Source organism: Euprymna scolopes, chromosome 34 (assembly GCF_053919585.1).
Source record: "Euprymna scolopes isolate OS-2025 chromosome 34, ASM5391958v1, whole genome shotgun sequence".
NCBI classification, from domain to species: Eukaryota; Metazoa; Mollusca; class Cephalopoda; order Sepiida; family Sepiolidae; genus Euprymna; species Euprymna scolopes.
Window position 1 is genome coordinate 76,095,613 of NC_136515.1, and position 19,136 is coordinate 76,114,748.

General features: G+C 40.0%; 1 long non-coding RNA gene across 1 annotated transcript in view; it reads left to right on the forward strand.

Moving 5' to 3' along the window:
- The window catches only part of LOC145259291 (uncharacterized), an 87,144-nt gene extending 73,817 nt beyond the window's left edge, over positions 1–13,327 (forward strand). The window contains exon 3 of the long non-coding RNA XR_013864151.1: positions 11,050–13,327. This is a non-coding gene — a long non-coding RNA (uncharacterized LOC145259291). The remainder of the gene's footprint in view (positions 1–11,049) is intronic.
- The last annotated feature ends 5,809 nt before the right edge of the window (positions 13,328–19,136 follow it).

The following is a 19,136-nucleotide window of genomic DNA, read 5'->3' on the forward strand; positions in this document are numbered from 1 at the left end:
TCTTATATACGGGTTACACTATTTGCTACAGTACGCGTTTTAAATATTTGTTGTTATATTGAATTTTTTTATATCGTCATTTTCTGTTACTTTTTTATGACGCCGGATTTTTTTTTTTTTTGTCATCTTTTGATAACTTGTTTTGAACTGTTACTTTCAAGTTCCTGGCCATGGCGGAAGTTAGCCACCAGCCAAAGAAGCCAGAAATAACTAAGTGGGCGGAGGACATGTTTACCCCCACCCCACTTCTCTCCCAAACTGGAACAAACCCCCAAAAATAATAGACATAAAAGAATTTATGGAAAATGTGAAAACGTATCAACACCTAGTAACAGATAAAGGACTATTGATTGATGTCGTAATATTAAAACTCTCGTATTTTGTGTTTACTGTGTTGTCTAATTATCTCCCCTTACTGTGTACTCTCTAGTATTTTCTATTAGTTCATTAAAGCCTTTATTCTAGATAAACGCATCTTTTGTTCTCACTTTACAACAATTTAATGAACTAATAAAAAATTAAAAAATGGACAAATTTTTGACTCCTAATCGTCTGGATATCTTTTCTAGCTCGACCGGCGCAAACAAAACATTTAAACATTGGCTTCGGGCTATATCGTCTTTCATCCGAAGAGCAACCACCGAGAACACAACTGATATTGACAGATTAGACATTTTGATAAATCCTGTTTCTCCCGACGTATATGAATACATCGCAGAATATATGACGTATGCTCCTGCTCTGAATAGTCTCAGTGATTTATACATAAAACCTGTAAGGAAAAATTCAAGATGGCGCCCGACTCTCTCTTTAACACGGTAAGATATCCTCAACACGGCACAAGGAGCAACAGCCACACGATTCCCCAGCCAATTCGATCGTCACTCCCCCACGTCTTTCCCCTCACCCGCTTTTATCGTCGTTCTAGGCCGGCTAAATTTGCATATTCCGAGAATTCGTGTGACTTTGCGAGACATCATACTTTACAAAAGACGGCGGTCGCCATCTTGGTCTTTCTTTTCTATTTTTGGTCGGTAACGCTGAGCTGGTTTCGAGGTAAGTCTTTTTCCCCTCATCCGTCTCTTCCACGTACCCACACAACACGCAAACACGCGGGCGCTTATCTCCTGGATGCACGTTACACTCCCCCCTGATCTGATGATCACATAGAGAGCATTGGGGGGGGGCCTTTTAGTGCGTGTGCTTCTGCGAAGAGGTACATTCACTGTTTCAGATTCGGGCTCTGGATCTGGTTCCGCCTCATCAGATGAAGTATCGCTATCAGTCTCTGGAAGGGGCTCACTGAATCCGTGCATCGGCAGCTCATCGCTAGACGCTTCACTGCTTTCTTCTGTAGTTGTATGACGCACCTCGGTAGCTGGGCGAAGATCTCGCACATGTCGTGGGGTTCCATCGACCAAAACAGACTGCTGGCTAATCACTCCAGATATGTGTCCTCGCTTAAACTTGTCGGTGCACCGATTTCCTGGAGGCCGCACCCACACTGGATCTCCCACTTCATATCTGTTATATGTTCCCTTGTCGGTTGGCTGCGTAGTGTTGATTCCCTTCACTCCGACTCGGTACGTGTAAATAGCATTCGCAGGTGCGGTTGAAGGGGACGTCCCGTCCTTTGGCGTAATGTTGTACCAATATGTTGCTTCCGCAATAGTACATCGCTTCCTGGCAGCAATTCTCTTGATGCTGCGATGGCTTCTTTCAGCAATGCCATTTTCTGACGGCACATGCGCACATCGCAACCGTAGTCGGACGCCCCACTCATCTAACAACTGCCGGACTTGCTGGCTACAAAACGCTGCATCATTGTCAGTCAGGAGCTCTTCCGGCGCACCTCGCTCAAAAAAAATGGATGATAGGTGGCGAACAACATTTGCTGAATCCTGTCTGGTCATCTGCCGCCACACCGCAAATCTCGTAGGCCCGCAATCAATGAGAGTTAGAAAGGGCTTGCCACTGTAATGGGTAATATCCATGGCCAGCCGCTGCCACACACTCTCAACTTCCAAGCGACCCTTCTGCCATCGCTCTGGTGCAGGATCAATAGACTGGCAAGCCTCACAATTTCTGACGATCTGTCTGACATCCATCTTGGTCACTGCTGGGTATGCACGCCTCACAAAATAAAGGGTCCTCTTGATACCCGGATGTCCGCTCTGTGCATGAATTTTTTGTATTTGACATGGGTCGATTGCAATTGCACAAGATCGAGCAGTAATCTCCATTCCCATCTTCGCGGCTTCATACCATTTGTGAGGTACACGGGTCAGTTGGTCAGCACGATTACAATGTGATGGCACCAGAGTGACGCTCAGTGATAGCCCATACTCAGATACCAGGTTTTTTAGCGTGTCTAGCCTTCTCCGTATTAACATTTCGCTTGCTGCCTTGGTACGGATTCGTGTCCGTCCTGAAAGTGTGTCAGACACCCAGTGGTAGACACAGAGAGAATCTGTGTACAAGGTCAACTTCTTAGACTGCCACTGCAGGGCCAGATTTACCCCCTTTACAACAGCATCCAGCTCTGCCAGGTTGATATGCTGAGAATCTGTTACGGGCCGCAGCCAACACGCATCCTCGAACACGTTTCCTCCTTGCTCCAACGATACTCCCAACGCCAAAGAACTGGCATCAACCCACACACCTACGTTGTCTCCGTTAACACACCACTGCCCACAGGCAGGGTCCTTCTTGTTCACTCTCTCCAGTGTCTCTTTAATCATCAGAGTTAGTAGGACATCATCGGATATGTCATCCCAACCCGCGGTTGTTAAATTTGCTCTGCGTTTAATCACACCAACAGCTGCGCGGAGCCAGCCACAGACCGGTAAGTGAGCAACAAGTTTTCCACACCAAGAAAAAACGGTCCGCCTTGTAACGAGGTTGGGGATGCTTGGAATTTCACTGCCACGCCTCCATTGTAGGGTGCCATCTTCTTCATAAACATCCAATCCCAATACACGTGCTCCTTCCCTTAAACGTTCGGGATTCTTGCATTCCAGACCAAACTGAGCCAACTTTTCTTTGACACACGACGCAGACTGTACATCTTCATTGACGTATACGTCATCAATGTAAGCTGACGTTGAGTCCCTCATGGGCTTTTCTTGGGACAATACTGTGTTGACAATAGTCTTCATGATCTGTGGTGCCACATTTAGGCCAAAGCCAAGGCGTGTAAGGCAGTACCTCTGCCCCTGGAACCAAACTGTCTGGAACGACCACAACGTCTACTCAACTCGCACCTGTAAATAGGCTTTTCGCAAATCCAATATTGAGACATTAGTGCCTTTCTGACGCCATTCCCTCAACTTACTGGCGCATACGTCAGCATCGGCAGTGTAGGCTTCAATATGCTTGTTAAGCTCCCTATAGTCTAGCACGGGCCGTACTTTCGACTTGTTATGCTGGACTACTGCCATCAAGGGTATTAGACCCTTTGGAGGCCCAAGCTTGTCCTCAGGGTAGGGGATTAACCAGCCATCTTGGATCCACGCCTTTAGTTCCCTTTCGTATTCTGCTCGGGCCTCACTGGGTAAAGGGTACTCTGCAACCCCATTCTTGAGTTTAGTCGGTGCCATTCCCTCGGTCCACTTCCAAGATGCAATCCAGGCCCTCTTGCGCGAGTTGTAGTCCACTGTAAAATCCGGCCGATCGATATGGAGCGCTGCACACACTGGGGCCTCTAAGAATCGCACCTTTCCATCCCGATGAATTGCGACTCCCCCCAGCGCCTTGATGGCATCGTATCCGAGCAACAGGTCAAACCCCAGGAGATTTCCTTGGGTCACGAGCACATTGATCTTAGTGGCTGCACCGGTGTCCGTGTAGATCTTGACAGTTCCAGCTCCACAGCATGTCTGGGTCTCGCCTCCTATCGTGGTGACTTTGATCTTCTTCTTAGTCCAACTTGGACACAGCCTGGTGCTCACTATAGTATGCGAACAGCCTGAGTCGAGAAGTGCTGAGCAGGGTATCCTGTTTACGTAGACGGTCATTACTGGTTGCGCCTTGTTCAAATTTTGCTCGGGGAGCAGGGCGGCGCTGACGTCCTCTCCCCTGATACGTTTCCCGCACAGTTTTGGGCTAGATGCCCCAAACCGCCACACTTAAAACAGCGCACACGCCCCCTGTTGGTGCAATTCCTTGCAAAATGTCCGCGTCAGCCGCAGCGAAAACATTTCCCATTGCTTGCAGGGTTCTGATTCGGAATCTCCCGAGCGCCAATCTGGCCTGTCTGTGTCGCCATCACAACTGGTTCCCCCAGGTCCTCCTCATCTTTGATGATGGCTCGAGCACGTTCCATCAAGTGTTCCATGGTCGTTGTTGAAACGCTGGTTGAGGCTCTCAGTAGCTGCTTCACCCGAGTGGGAAGGCCCGCCACAAACGCGTACGCGAGCGTCCGCTCCGACACCCCTCCACCGAACAGAACTGCGAGTTTCTTTAACTCAGCGAAGAAAACGTCCACGCTTTCCTCCGGTAGAAGTTTTCGGGAAGCAAATTTTTCATAGGCCGTACAAGGATCCATGGCAAATGCCTTGTACAGCGCAGCTTTAATTGCGGTGACATCTCCCTTTTCGGCAGCACTGAGTTGCTGATATACACTCAAGGCACTCCCAGCCAATCTCAGGGGAATTACAGTGTGTACCCTTTTCACCTCACAAAGGTCGCACGTCAGCTCGGCCCTTTCAACCCAGTCGACGATGGACGTGGCCCTGTCAAACTCGAGTATGAGCTTTAAGTCAAATTTCGACTCGGTCATAGTCCTAGAGGCCAAATGGCCGGAATAGCTTGTAAGGAAAAATTCAAGATGGCGCCCGACTCTCTCTTTAACACGGTAAGATATCCTCAACACGGCACAAGAAGCAACAGCCACACGATTCCCCAGCCAACTCGATCGTCACTCCCCCACTTCTTTCCCCTCACCCGCTTTTATCGTCGTTCTAGGCCGGCTAAATTTGCATATTCCGAGAATTCGTGTGACTTTGCGAGACATCATACTTTACAAAAGACGGCGGTCGCCATCTTGGTCTTTCTTTTCTATTTTTGGTCGGTAACGCTGAGCTGGTCTCGAGGTAAGTCTTTTTCCCCTCATCCGTCTCTCCCACGTACCCACACAACACGCAAACACGCGGGCGCTTATCTCCTGGATGCACGTTACAAAACCCACTAATGAAATTTTCGCTAGACATACGTCGTCAGCTTGAAGACAAAAAGACAATGAAAACATCGATGAATACATAGAATCGCTACTGTTGTTAGCTAAAGATTGTGACTTTCAGGCAGTTAATGCTATTGAAAACAGAGACGCCTTCATTACTGGTTTACGTTCCAACTCTATCCGGCAGAGATTGCTTGAGAATAGAACACTTGATTTAAATACGGCCGTCGACCAAGCTAAATCTCTTTATTTAGCACAGAAAAATTCTGACTCCTACGCTCATTCTGAATCTTACACTCGTTCTTATGATACGGTGGCTACTGTTAATGACGAACAAAACTATCATCATAAATCTGAGGATGGATTTTGTGATACTTCTGCTTTTTTTTTTTTTTTTTTACACAGTGATCACCACTTATCAAGGCCCGGAAGCCACTCAGGGATAAGGGTTATTGCAAGTACATTACGTTAGTGTGGAGATTTGATGAAGTGTTTACTTAAGGGGGCGGTTCATTAGGAATTTGTTAACATTGGACTTGAAAACATCCAAGTTGTAGTCCGGTGGGAAGCAGGCAGACGGAACAGAGTTCCACAGGCGTGCAGTTCTAAGAAAGAAGCTTTGTTCATGGAATCCGCGTTTTGATTTAGGCACAGATAAAGAGTGGGGGAAAGTTTTGACAGTGGATTCAGCTAGACGGGTTTTTTTTCGTGAAAGATTGGCGAGGGGGGACAAGAGATTGGAGTTCAGACGAGCACCTGCCATGGAAATAACGATAAAACAAGGGTAGGCTTGCAACGTCTCTTCTGTGGGAGAGAGGTTGCAGGGTAGAGAAAAGGGCACCCCCACTAAGCCACGAAGTCTATTTTGTACTCTGTCAAGGCAGGATAAGCTGTTTTTAGCAGCTCCTGCCCAGATATGGCAACAGTATTCCATCCTTAGACGTACTTGCCTTTTATATAGATAGAGAACTGCGTCAGTAGTGAGATATCTTCTGGAGCGGTAGAAGGATCCCACCATCTTTCCAGCGACCTTGGCAACAGACTTGATGTACGTGTTCCATTTCAGATCAGGAGTAAAGGTCAAACCCAGAAGCTTGTCAAAACACGGAGCCTCACCCAGACGAGAGCCATCCATCACAATTGATGCCAGATGGGGATCAGAGCGTTGATGATGTAAGGATAGGAGTTTGGTTTTGGATGCATTAAAGGTAACTAGCCACATCTTCCCCCACTGAACCACGCGCTCGAGATCAGAGGAGAGAGAATCAGAGAGAACTTTGTCATTTACAGCCTTTGATGTGTTGCCGTAGATGGTCGTGTCATCAGCATAGATGTCAACGAATGATTTAAGTATGTGCTTTCATAAAAACTAAATCTACTTGTTATTTTTGTGGGTATTCCAGACACGATCGGAAATTTTGTCCTGCGAGGTCCGCCATTTGTAAAAATTGTCATGTTAAAGGTCATTTCGCGAGGGCGTGTCAGAATTTTTAGAAGTCTACATCTGCTTCCATTCAATCTCAAGCCACGTCAGCATCTACACAATCACATAAGCTAATGTCCATATTGTCTGATCCTCCAACAAAGAAAAACAATTTTTTGTAAATACATCTGCTTCTTCTTCGGGTAGTTTAGAACCAACTTCTGTATGCATTCTAGTCGGAAAAACTGAAGCAACAGCTATGATAGACACTGGGAGCTCTGGATCCTTCATCTCGGAAGACTTTGTTAAGAAAAATAAATTGAAAGTACAACCAGCTACTGGAAGGGTACATATGGCCTCCTCGTCACTTACTGCTCCAGTGAAAGGACAGTGTACTGTCAACATCAATTTACACGGTGAGTGGTACGCTAACACAGAATTTGAAATTTTACCAGATCTTTGCAGTGATGCTATTTTCGGCCAATACTTCACGAGGCAGTATTTTAGTGTTTCTTTTAACTTTGGTGCTCATAGGGGAAGTCTCCAAATCCCTAGCTCTGTTTCCTGCAGTGTACAGTCTGCTTTAGTAGAAACACCATCTCTTTTTGCACACCTTTCTCCGGGCTGTAAACCTATTACCACTAAATCTAGGAAGGTTGGAAATCAAGATAATCAATTTATACGGTCAAAAATTTAGAAAATGCTCCGGGAAGGAGTAATTGAAAAATGTCCCTCACCTTGGAGAGCCCAAGTTTTAATAGTTACTGGTGAGCGTCACAGAAAAAGATTGGTTGTTAATTACAGGCGAACAATCAATAGGTTCACATCATTAGACGCTTACCCTCTACCGAGGATAGATGATCTTGCTGTTGAAATTTCCAGATATAAAATTTACAGCTCCCTGAATTTAAAAAGTGCGCATCACCAGATACCCATTCAAGAGGAATAGAGAAAATCTACACTGCCTTTGAGGCGACCGGAAAATTATATTAGTTTTGTAGAGTTCCGTTTGGTGTCACTAATGGTGTCGCTTGTTTCCAAAGAACGATGGACAACATCACCAAGCAACATAAGTTGCAGGGAGTTCATACATATGTTGACAATATAGTTATAGATGGGAATACCCAAAAGGAGCAAAATTTCGAAAAGTTGTTCAGATCCATAACTTGACTTTCAACGAAGCAAAGTCTATATTGTCAACTACGTCAATAGATTTGCTTGGTTACACGATAACGCATGGAACAATTAAACAAGATGGTGAACGACTACGACCACTCAAAGAACTACCTTTTCCGGAAGACAAGGCTGCTATGCGTCGAGTGATTGGATTATTTTCATATTATTCGCAATGGATATCTAAATTCTCCGAGAAAATAAAATCTCTTGTTAATAATGACTCTTTTCCCATCAACACAGAATCTTATAAGGCCTTCAATAATATCAAAGAAGAAATCAGAAAGGCTCTACTCCATTCAATAAATGAAGATCTTCCACTAGTGGTTGAAAATGATGCCTCAGATACCGCTATAGCGGCCACTCTCAATCAAGCTGGTTGACCAGTTGCCTTTTTCTCGAGGTATCTTACTCACGCTGAACGCAAATATGCTTCCGTCGAAAAAGAAGCGTATGCTATTGTGGAAGCAATCAAAAAGTGGTCACACTACCTATCTGCCAGGCGTTTCATAATAGTTACTGACCAAGAAGCAGTGAACTCCATGTTCAATTCAGAAAGGCCTGGAAAAAATTTTTAAAATAAAATTCAAAGGTGGAAAATGGAATGATTATGATATCATGTATCGGTCAGGAAGAAATAACATTTCTGTTGAAGCACTCTCATGAGCTTATTGTGGAGGCATCAACAACAAAGCTAAAGTATCAGATATCCACGTGTCTCTCTGCCATCCAGGAATCACACGAATGGCACATTTTGTGAAAGTTCGAAATCTTCCTTATTCGATAGAAGAAATCAAGAAAGTGTGTGCGAATATCCCATGTGTGCACGATGGAAACCAACTCTCCAAACTCAACCCCTCTTATCAAGCTACTCAGCGAATGGAAAGACTCAACATAGATTTCAAAAGACCGCTTCCATGTACATCGAAGAACCAGTACCTACTATTAGTAATAGTAGACGAGTACTCACGTTTTCCATTTGCTTTTGCTTGTACAAATGTAACTATTAATGTAGTAATCGAATGTTTATTGCAAATTTTTACAATGTTTGGGACACCCTCATGCATCCACTCTGATCGAGGAACTTCATTTGTATCCAAAGACCTACGGGAGTATCTCATAAGTTTAGGCATAGCAACTGGCCGGACTACTCCTTACAACCCTCGATGAAATGGACAATGTGAGCGATACAATGGAGTTATATGGAAAACTATATTCATGGCTTTGGCTTCTAGTAGCCTCAAAGAGTCACAGTGGGAGACTGTACTTCCCAAAGTATTACACTCCATCAGATCTCTACTGTGTACTGAAACTAATGCCACTCCTCACGAGAGACTATTTCCCTACCAACGGAAGTCACTTAGTAGTCATTCTCTACCCTCTTGGCTAACTATACCAGGACCTGTATTACTGCGTCGTCATGTTTGGCATAGTAAATATGAACCCTAGGTCGATGAGGTACAATTTTTAGAAGCAAACCCTCAGTACGCCCACGTGCAGTTTAATGACGGACGAGAAACTACAGTCTCTCTACGTGACCTATCTCTCATTGGAAACTCGACTCAATCTAAAAAGCTCGAACTGAAACCTTCGTTCATCCAGAAAAGTCGAAAAATCCTTGCGCCGAGAATAACTTAGCTAATCCAACTTCTACTGAAGAACAAAATACAACACCTGAGATATCTTCTCCAATGCCCATTGATCTTGATACTGATTTTTCCGTTTCTCAACTTAAACCTTCCCCATGGACCTGGAGGAATTATTACCCCCTCCTAAATCTGAATGCCCAAGGACCCTAAGACGATCTTTACGCGAACGTCGAAGACCATCACGTTATCAATGATTGTGATAAATTAATACTATAACTTTAATTCTTTTGAGAAGGGGAGAATGTCGTAATATTAAAACTCTCGTATTTTGCATTTACTGTGTTGTCTAATTATCTCCCCTTACTGTGTACTCTCTAGTATTTTGTTCTCACTTTACAATAACTGACAACAACAACAATTGGAATTAATTTCCAAAAGAACAACCCATGTCTTCGTTGTTGACAAAAAAGAAAACAAAAACAATAATTAATTCGACAAGCGACCTAGTGATAAAACTGATCGCCGCAACCGGAATTCGACCATTACTATAGCCAAATGCAAAGGTCTACATACACGGAACCTATTTTCAGCACCAGCAGACTGTAGAAATATCACAAAAGATCATAACCACCGACTACATCTTATATATGGAGTACTTCGGTCGAAGAAAGACCTCTGTCTTCACATTTCATTTAAAAATACACCCGAGTATTACTATCTCTTTTGGCGGTTCGCAGGATAGTCTAAAAAGCTGCGCTGTTACTAAAATCAATTGTGCTTCCGTTAAATTATTCAGAAATTTGACCCCTAATTAAAAAACCCATTGCTACTAAGTCCCGTATTTACCGTGCTAAAGATGCTCGGTTCAATGAAAAAGAAACTCTTAAATTACTTGCGAATGATATAATTGAACCAAGTTATTCTCCATGGCGCACTCAAATTGTAACTTCTTCATCTAATAAAAAGAAACCATTGGTAGTCGAGTTCTCCCGGACTATTAACCATTTCACGTTGCTTGATGCATACCTCTTGCCACAAGTCGAAGATCTTATAAACCAAATAGCCTAGTATCGTATTTTCAGTATAATTGACTTGTCTAAAGCATGCTATCATATTGAAATTTGCCCCTATACACCCTTTCAAGCTGGAAATCGTTTATATTAATTTAAACGAATACCCATGGGTGTCACAAATGGGGTTTCTGCATTTCAACGTTTCATGGATTCTTTTATTCCTGATAACAGATTGTCTGGAACCTTTTCTTATTTGGACGGCATAGCAATTTGTGGTAGGACCCAGGATGAATTCGACGTAAATTTGAATCGTTTCTTCAAGGCTGTCTCGATATACAACCTCGAAATAAACCGGGAAAGTTAAAGTTCTCATTCGTTCTATTAACATATTTGGATATAAACTTTGTAATGGAACTCTTCAACTCAATCCTGAGCGTTTGAGACCTCTTTTGCAAATGCTCCCCCCCCACTTCCGGCTCAAAATAGTTAAAAAAAAAAAAAAGGTGTTTATGTGCATAATAACACAAACTTGAAATGTTTATTAAAATCAATTTTGCACTCGTCTGGTCTTTCAACCGTTAAATTTTATATTTTGAACAGTGTTTTTTTTTTCATTATTATTATTATTTAAATTTTATTCCAATGATGATTCAATTTGTTTTTATTTTCCAGGTGCTTCAGCCCTGACCAATATTGGCCTCCCAATGATGCTTTTGGTTGTGCTGGCCGTTTTTTATAACAACTGATGACTCGAATGGAGTTCCCTGATAAACACAAATTATATAAATTTTTGTTAACTTTATTTTTTTATATAATAAATTTTTTTATATAATTAATTTTTTTTAGAAATTATCTTCCTTATAAACGATTACTAACTATTTCTGTTTTTAGAAAAGCAGGTTTCATCTTTACAACTAGTAAAAAATAGCACAGAATTTTGTTGCCATAAACAATAAAGAGCTTGCAATTTTGTGTATACATAGATTTGCTTCGGCAGAAAGCCAAAAACACGCATGTCCATAGGTATACTTTTATGCACGTAAATTAATATATATATATATATATAATTATTAAATAAAAAGTGAAATACACAGTCAAGCCACGTCAATATGTCGATTGCTATAACAACTTAGTTTCAACATTTATAACGCAGTCTTTAAATAGAAAGAAAATTTCCTCTGAATCTATTGTGCTATAAATTACAGCAAAGAGATTTATATATATATATATATATATATATATATATATATATATATATATATATATATATATATATATATATATATATATATATATATATATTGTAATCTGGATATAAGAGACCAGAATATGAGAAAAACGGATAATGGAGAGATTTTCTTTGGTCCCAAATTATAGTCTGTGTTAATGTACACTTTCGTCCGGATCAAAGTGTAACCCGGATGCAAGAGAGCTGTAGTCACCAAAACAAGTACTAATTGATTCAAATATGATTTTCTCATTAAGTGTGTCTGTTTTTCCTTTGCATGTGTTCTGTTGTTTAATATTTTATATTGCAACTGAATAATTTTCCCCTTCGTGTTTCTAATTGCGGAATATATCACGTTGAATCGTTGAGAAATGCTATTAGTGGTTAACAGCTTATTTGCTTAATTTAGGCTTTAAATACTAAAAGCCATTGTACCAGCAACCTAGGCATACAGCAAAGTCTAACAGGCCTCGTCATCGTCTGTAACGTTCTGTGTACCTATTTACTATGCCTCCCCACAGGACAGAGTTAGACACTAGGGTCGTTTTTTTTTCTGTGTAACCATGAAACAACAGAACAATGTACACTAATAGAAAACTCATAATTAAAATTAATTTCATCGTTTGGCCCCAGCAAATTACAACAGTCCACCTATTCTATTTTGTTATTTAATTAATACATTTCTCAGTATACATATATCACAAAAGATTGGGAAGAGCTAGCAGCGGACCGAAGTGTTCGCGCAGTAGCAATCACAAAGAAAAATCAGAGATAAAGGACAGGTCTGAAGGAAAACATTACCAAAGGCACAACTCTGGTAACTGCCTATGAACTACTTGTGTGAAAACTGTCCACACTGAGCGTGGAATGCTACAATACTGTAAGATAAAGCACCGAGACTCTGACTAGTAATCTTCGATGACGACGATGACGATGACGATGACGATGATATATACACACATATGTATTATATATTATATTAATTTATCCTTTGAATATTAATGTAAGAAAAAATAAAGAAGAAATCAATTCGCCTGAACGATACCGAATGTATTGTGAGCTTGTTCCTTTACGTAAGTTCCTTTAAAGAATAGGTCGACCAAAATGCAGATTAGTTTACTTTTCCACTAGGATCACATCTACATGAACAGTATATATATATATATATATATATATATATATATATATATATATATATATATATATATATATATATAAGAGGGATAGACGGTGTCGCTGTTGTATTGACTTGAATTAACTTAAATAAGTGTAGTTAGCCTTACATTTACTGCGAGGAATGATCCCATCTTTGAATGAAAACACGCGTGATTGCATTCACACACCTATGCGAGCAAATACAAAAGTCAAAGCAAGGCAATACGTTTTAATGTTAATGTCGATTGATAATCAAATATGAATTTTCTTGTCGCAGAGAGAAACCGGTTTAGCCAGTTGCACAGTGGGTCGTGTCCCATTATACATATATATATGCATATATATATATATATATATATATATACATTGTAACCCGGATATAAGAGACTAGAATATGAGAAAAACGGATAATGGAGAGATTTTCTTTGGTCCAAAATTATAGTCTGTGTTAATGAACACTTTAATCCGGATCAAAGTGTAACCCGGATGCAAGAGAGCTGTAGTCACCAAAACAAGTACTAATTGATTCAAATATGATTTTCTCAATAAATTTATCTGTTTTTCCTTTGCATGTGTTCTGTTGTTTATTATTTTATATCGCAACTGAATAATTTTCCCGTGTTTCTAATCGCGGAATATATCACGTTGAATCCTTAAGAAATGCTATTAGTGGTTAACAGCTTATTTGCTTAATTCAGGCTTAAGTACTAAAAGCCATTGTATCAGCAACCTAGGCAAACAGCAAAGTCTAACAGGCCTCATCATCGTCTGTGACGTTCTGTGTAACTATGAAACTATATATATATATATATATATATATATATATATATATATATATATATATATATATAATTTTTTAAAATATAATAAAAAGGTAAAAATGCACTTTCGTATAAATACTTGAATTCATTCAAGAAAGTATCGCTAACAAAAACAAATAAAAACATCTACGTAAAAGTGATACATTTAGTAGTCCGGCGAGGTTAGCTGAGTGGTAGAGGTTTAGGCTTCTTATCACGAGGTGCCCCTTTCGAATCTCGCTGGATTCAGCCACTCTGATGAGTCGTGGACGACGAAACACGTGTCATTGGATAATTATATTTTAAAAAATAATATATATGCCGCTCCCCATTAAAGGGGGTACCAAATTGGTCAATGGGAAAATTATCCCCAACAAGCATTTAGGTAAAAATGCACTTTCGTATAAATACTTGAATTCATTCAAGAAAGTATCGCTAACAAAAACAAATAAAAAACATCTATATATATATATATATATATATATATATATATATATATATATATATATATAATAAGACAAGAGTATGAAATGAAGACACAACACTATATATAGGTAGATATAGAGTGGATCATTTATTTAATAGTGGAATACAGACAAAATTTGGGGGATTTCGAAGCCTAACGCTTCTCATCAGAGGAGCAGAGAAGGTGCTAGGTAGCATGGGGGAGATGCGGCATCTAGCGTAAGGTTCGTTAGGGATTAAAAGGATAAGAGGAGTTATAGAGTGCTGGGGGAAGCTTTAATGAATTCTAAGTAAATAAGGAGAAGCTTATTATATATGGTATTATCCGGAGTCCCATGCGATCGTGTCTTTTGCGGCACTCTCTCTGAGCCAGTCCACTACACACTGATGTAAGATGCACAATTGACTCTTATCACAAACGTGGCATTTTGCAACAAATTCCTCTCTTAGAACCACTTTTTTGAACAGTCGTGTTCCTAATGCCTGCTCTTGTGCTACACAAACAAAAGCTTCAGTACTCTTAGCCAGATACTCAGCTCTAAGCCATTGCTGTGATCTTTCATCAGCCACTTCTGCTATATCCTGGAAGAATTTTCCATGCATTTTATTCCTCGCCGGTTCCTCTACCCTTTATCTATTCATACGTCTCACATACTTAGCCTTGATCTCACATACATCTACTTCATTAGCCACAACCTTGAACATCCACTCCTCACTTCTAGCCACATGCAACTTTAACGATATCTCATCAGTTCTAACACAATCTTTTACACTTTTCAATCCTCTCCCACCTCTTTCGTTTTGATATCCATGACATGCAAATCCTTGTCAGACCATTCTAAAATTCCAGCACTGTATCTCAAAACACTGACTGCCCATGTATTCACCGCTTACATTAGGTTTCATCCATACAGTTTCGCCTTCATAATTAGTTTCACTCTTCTAAGATAATCCTTCCTGACTTTCTCTTTCATTTCTCTGTTCATGATGCCTACACCCTCCAGCACTTTCAAATACTTATACCCTGTATCGTCTATTTCTTCCATAATATCTCCATTTTGCAGCACTATTCTATTCGGAATGAACCTTTATTCCCCTTTTCATCACCAGCACCACACATTTAATAACCCCAAGCACCATCCCGATGTCTTCTAAGTATGTCCCTACGAGCTCTACCAGTCTCTCCATTTCCTTCTCATTTCGACCGAATATCTTCAAATCATCCATAAACAGTAAATGGTCGGGGCGTCTACCACCAGATCCAAAGTTATGCCCCAGCTTCTTTCTTTTCAAGGGGATGCACAGTGGTATCATTATCATTACGAAAATAACTGGAGGTAACGAATTTCCTTAGAATATTCCACATTTAATGCCAACCTGCTCCAGTACTTCTCTGTTTGTGGTCAACACCGTTTTCCATTGAGCCATACTTGTCTCCAAAAGCCGTATCACATTCCCAGTAACCTTCATCATCGATAGTGTTTCACAGATGCATGAATGAGGAACCATGTCATAAGCCTTTCTGTAATCGATCTATGCTACACTCAGATTCCTCTTCTTTCTCTTTGTATCCTGCATTACTGCCTTATCAATCCGTAGTGACTCCTTGGCACCCCTCGAGCCTTTCCAGCATCCCTCCTGTTCATCAGAGAAAACACCATTACTCACAAGATGTCCATAAACTTTTTCTGCAAAGATTCCGGTTAACAGCTTCCACATTAGTGGTAATCATGTAATTGGTTTATAATTGCTGGCAGCTGTTCCTTTTGCTGCATCTTTCCAAATCATTGTCGTCCTCCCCCTTAACAAGCCAATCAGGGACATCTTCCAACTCTAGGACTCTTTTCAGGGCAGCAGCTATAGGTGAATAAAGGCATTGGAACTGTTTGAACCAGAAACCCATGACTCAATCTGGACCAGGTGCCTTCCAGTTTGTTATCCTTCGTATGCCAGCGTTCACGTCATCAATAGTTATCTCAACATTCTTCATTTGCTGCATTCCTAATAGGCTTGCTCTGACCTCTCCCAACCAATTAGCCTTCTTATTATGTCGCCCTTCGACAGACCAAATCCCACTCCAGAACTTCCTGGCATCTTTTGCATTTGGAGTGTTGTTATTTTCTATCTGTTTACTACAATTTAATTCTTTATACAGCTGAGATTGAGTCTTCCGAAAAATGTTGTTCTGTAGAAACAAACACTTTTTCCAAAAAGTTCCTAATTTTCATACCACCAGTGCAGCCCTTCTCTTTCAACATTGTCAGAACAGTTATCGCCCCTTTCCAGCATTCTGTACCTTCTTTTAAGCTCGTCCTTGGCTTTCTGTCTTAGTTTAACTCCTTTTCTTATTCCTTCGATTCTACCAATGTGTTTCCGCCACGGTTTAATACATTCCTCAAGCCGCCTCTGCCAGTATGGCTTTCTATCCTTCATTTCCCTCTTTTTCTTCTGTATTTAGCCAAGACAATTTGCAACAACATATGACGCCGCATACAGAACGCCTTCAAAAAGATGTGTGGTCTAAGCAACAATAATAAATGCAGGTTCTGTAGCACTGAGGTTGAGAGTGTGGGCCACCTGATTTCTAGTTGCAAAGTCCTACTTGGAGATGGTTATTATACAGATCGCCATAACGGAGTTTGCAAATACCTTCACTGGAAGATATGTAAGAAACTCAACATTCAGTGAAGTAAAAAATCCTGGGAACATATACGCAAACGAACAGTTGGGAATGACAACTACACTATTCACTATGACTACATAATCCCTACTGCTACATATCTAGAAAACGCAGCTGTTAAACCAGATATAGTGATTTGGGACAGAGCAAACAAAAAAAACGACCGTAATAGAGGTCAGTGTACCCAATGATACAGGGCTTAACAGAGCTGAGAGGGAAAAGATAACAAAGTATCAAGGACTTATGTATGATATGAAACGAAATTGGAAATTAAAAGACATTTCGATTATACCAGTCATCATAGGAGCAACTGGGCTTATGAAAAAGAACATTAAAAAGTACATAGAAAGCATACCCGGTGAACCAAGTGCAAGTGAAATACAAACGATTGCACTGAAAGGGACGGCTAGAATCCTGAAAAGATCTCTTGGTTGGACTCACTAAAATAGGGGTAAATGTCAGACATCTGGTTGGATGTCCCATCCCCTAGAAGAAAAAGTTTAAGAAAAATGAAAAAAAAAAAAGTGAAAGCCTGTTCAGTTCGGTAATCAATATGTTCTTTCTTATGATGATGTGAATTACTCCTTGGACTATTTTTACCTCGCTTTTAACCTTCCGCCTATGACTACTCTTCATGTGTGGAATATCTATGATCTCGCTCCTAAGAAAAACTTCTCTTAACTTCCGAAGTACTTCTTTTTCTACAAAAGTCAAAGCTCGAACTTCATCACCACTTCTCCATACATCTGCTCTTTCCACTAGTTCTGCCTTAAATCCTTCAAGCTCCTTCTCATCACTTCCCCTAACCATTGCAATTCCATTCCTCCTCAGTTGTTCGCCTCACATCATTGTTTTCATTTCCCTTCTGCACTTTCACACCCTCAATGCTTTCATCAGAGCTAGTTTCATCATTTTTACTTTCGTTATTTATTTCATTCCTCACCATCCGTTCAAGCAATTCCCTTATAATCATTGAAAGTAGGTCGTTATTTTTAATCTGATTTAACTGAGATACCAAACTTGCCACACTCCTAGCTCCTTCTTCGCTAGATTCCCACTCTTCCTTCACACAACCATAATACATATACCACTTAATCTCTATACTATGCTAAAGGCAATTTATATTCTTATATTATTTTAGTATGTTATTATGGATGATAACGACCACCAGTTGTCAACATTTCAGCTTTTCACAGTTATTATTTCTAACAAATGTTAGGTTTTAAAATTGTGTCCCTTAGTTTTGGACGCCACCGTATAATGATGTTTATCAGCTGTTTTCACTTGTGAAGCAATCCGTTTCCGGTAAAGTTAATGTAAAGAGAGAAAACGCGCCTTTATAAGGCCTTCTTCATCTTAGTTTTTACTTTTATAGAATGATGTTTATCGTTTTTGGGGGGTATTTCATTGCATCACTTAGTTTATTCACTCGTAAACTTTTATATAGTCATATTTTGGGGGGTCGTATTTCATCTTACAGATAATATCGAGTCAGCAGGAGAGAATACGCGCCGTTTCAGTGCCTTCCTCTCTACGGCTTGTTCACGTATCGGTACCCATCACTGATGTAAGGCCCAATTATCTGTATTGTATTAGAATACCCCTGCTAGCTTAGATAAATACTTTTTCAGTTTTAACAACAGAGCTAAAATTATATACGGCCGTCTCAATCAACGCTGAACATCCACAGAATGCCAACATCAATATATTACATACAAAAGAGTCCACTGTGGAATTTCCACAGGTCCCGCTAGTTTGTAGATTAATACCTTAATACCATCGATTTAAATATCTATGAACGTCCACGTCAAAAGAAAAAAGGCACAAGTATTTACGTATTTTCAAGATGTTGGCCTTTTATTGATAACAGCCCCGGTATTGGAATGCAAGTATATAATAGTTCATTAATTATAATTTTGCGAAACTGAGCTTCATCAGCGCGCAGAAAAAAAACACAATTGTTTTAAAAGTTTCACAGCCCACGAATAGAACCTTTCTTATTAACACAGCGGTTATTCTTTTTTTTATTTACAACAGATATATATATATATATATATATATATATATATATATATATATAAATATATATATATATATATATATATATAATATTATATTATATATAATATATACATATATATATATATAAATAATATAGTATAATATAATATAATATAATATAATATAATATATATATATATATATATATATATATATATATATATATATATAATACATTGGTAAATTTTCAGATTAGGTCCACCTCCACAATTTTCTTTTAAATGACGACTTTTGAAGTTTTTCGGCCATTCTGAATACGAAAATCGCTTTGAAATTGTGCAGAAATAATTAGTTATCGAGATATAAAAAGTTGTATTATGCATTGTATTATTTGGCGGCCATCTTTGTTACGCGCGTAGATTTGTTTATG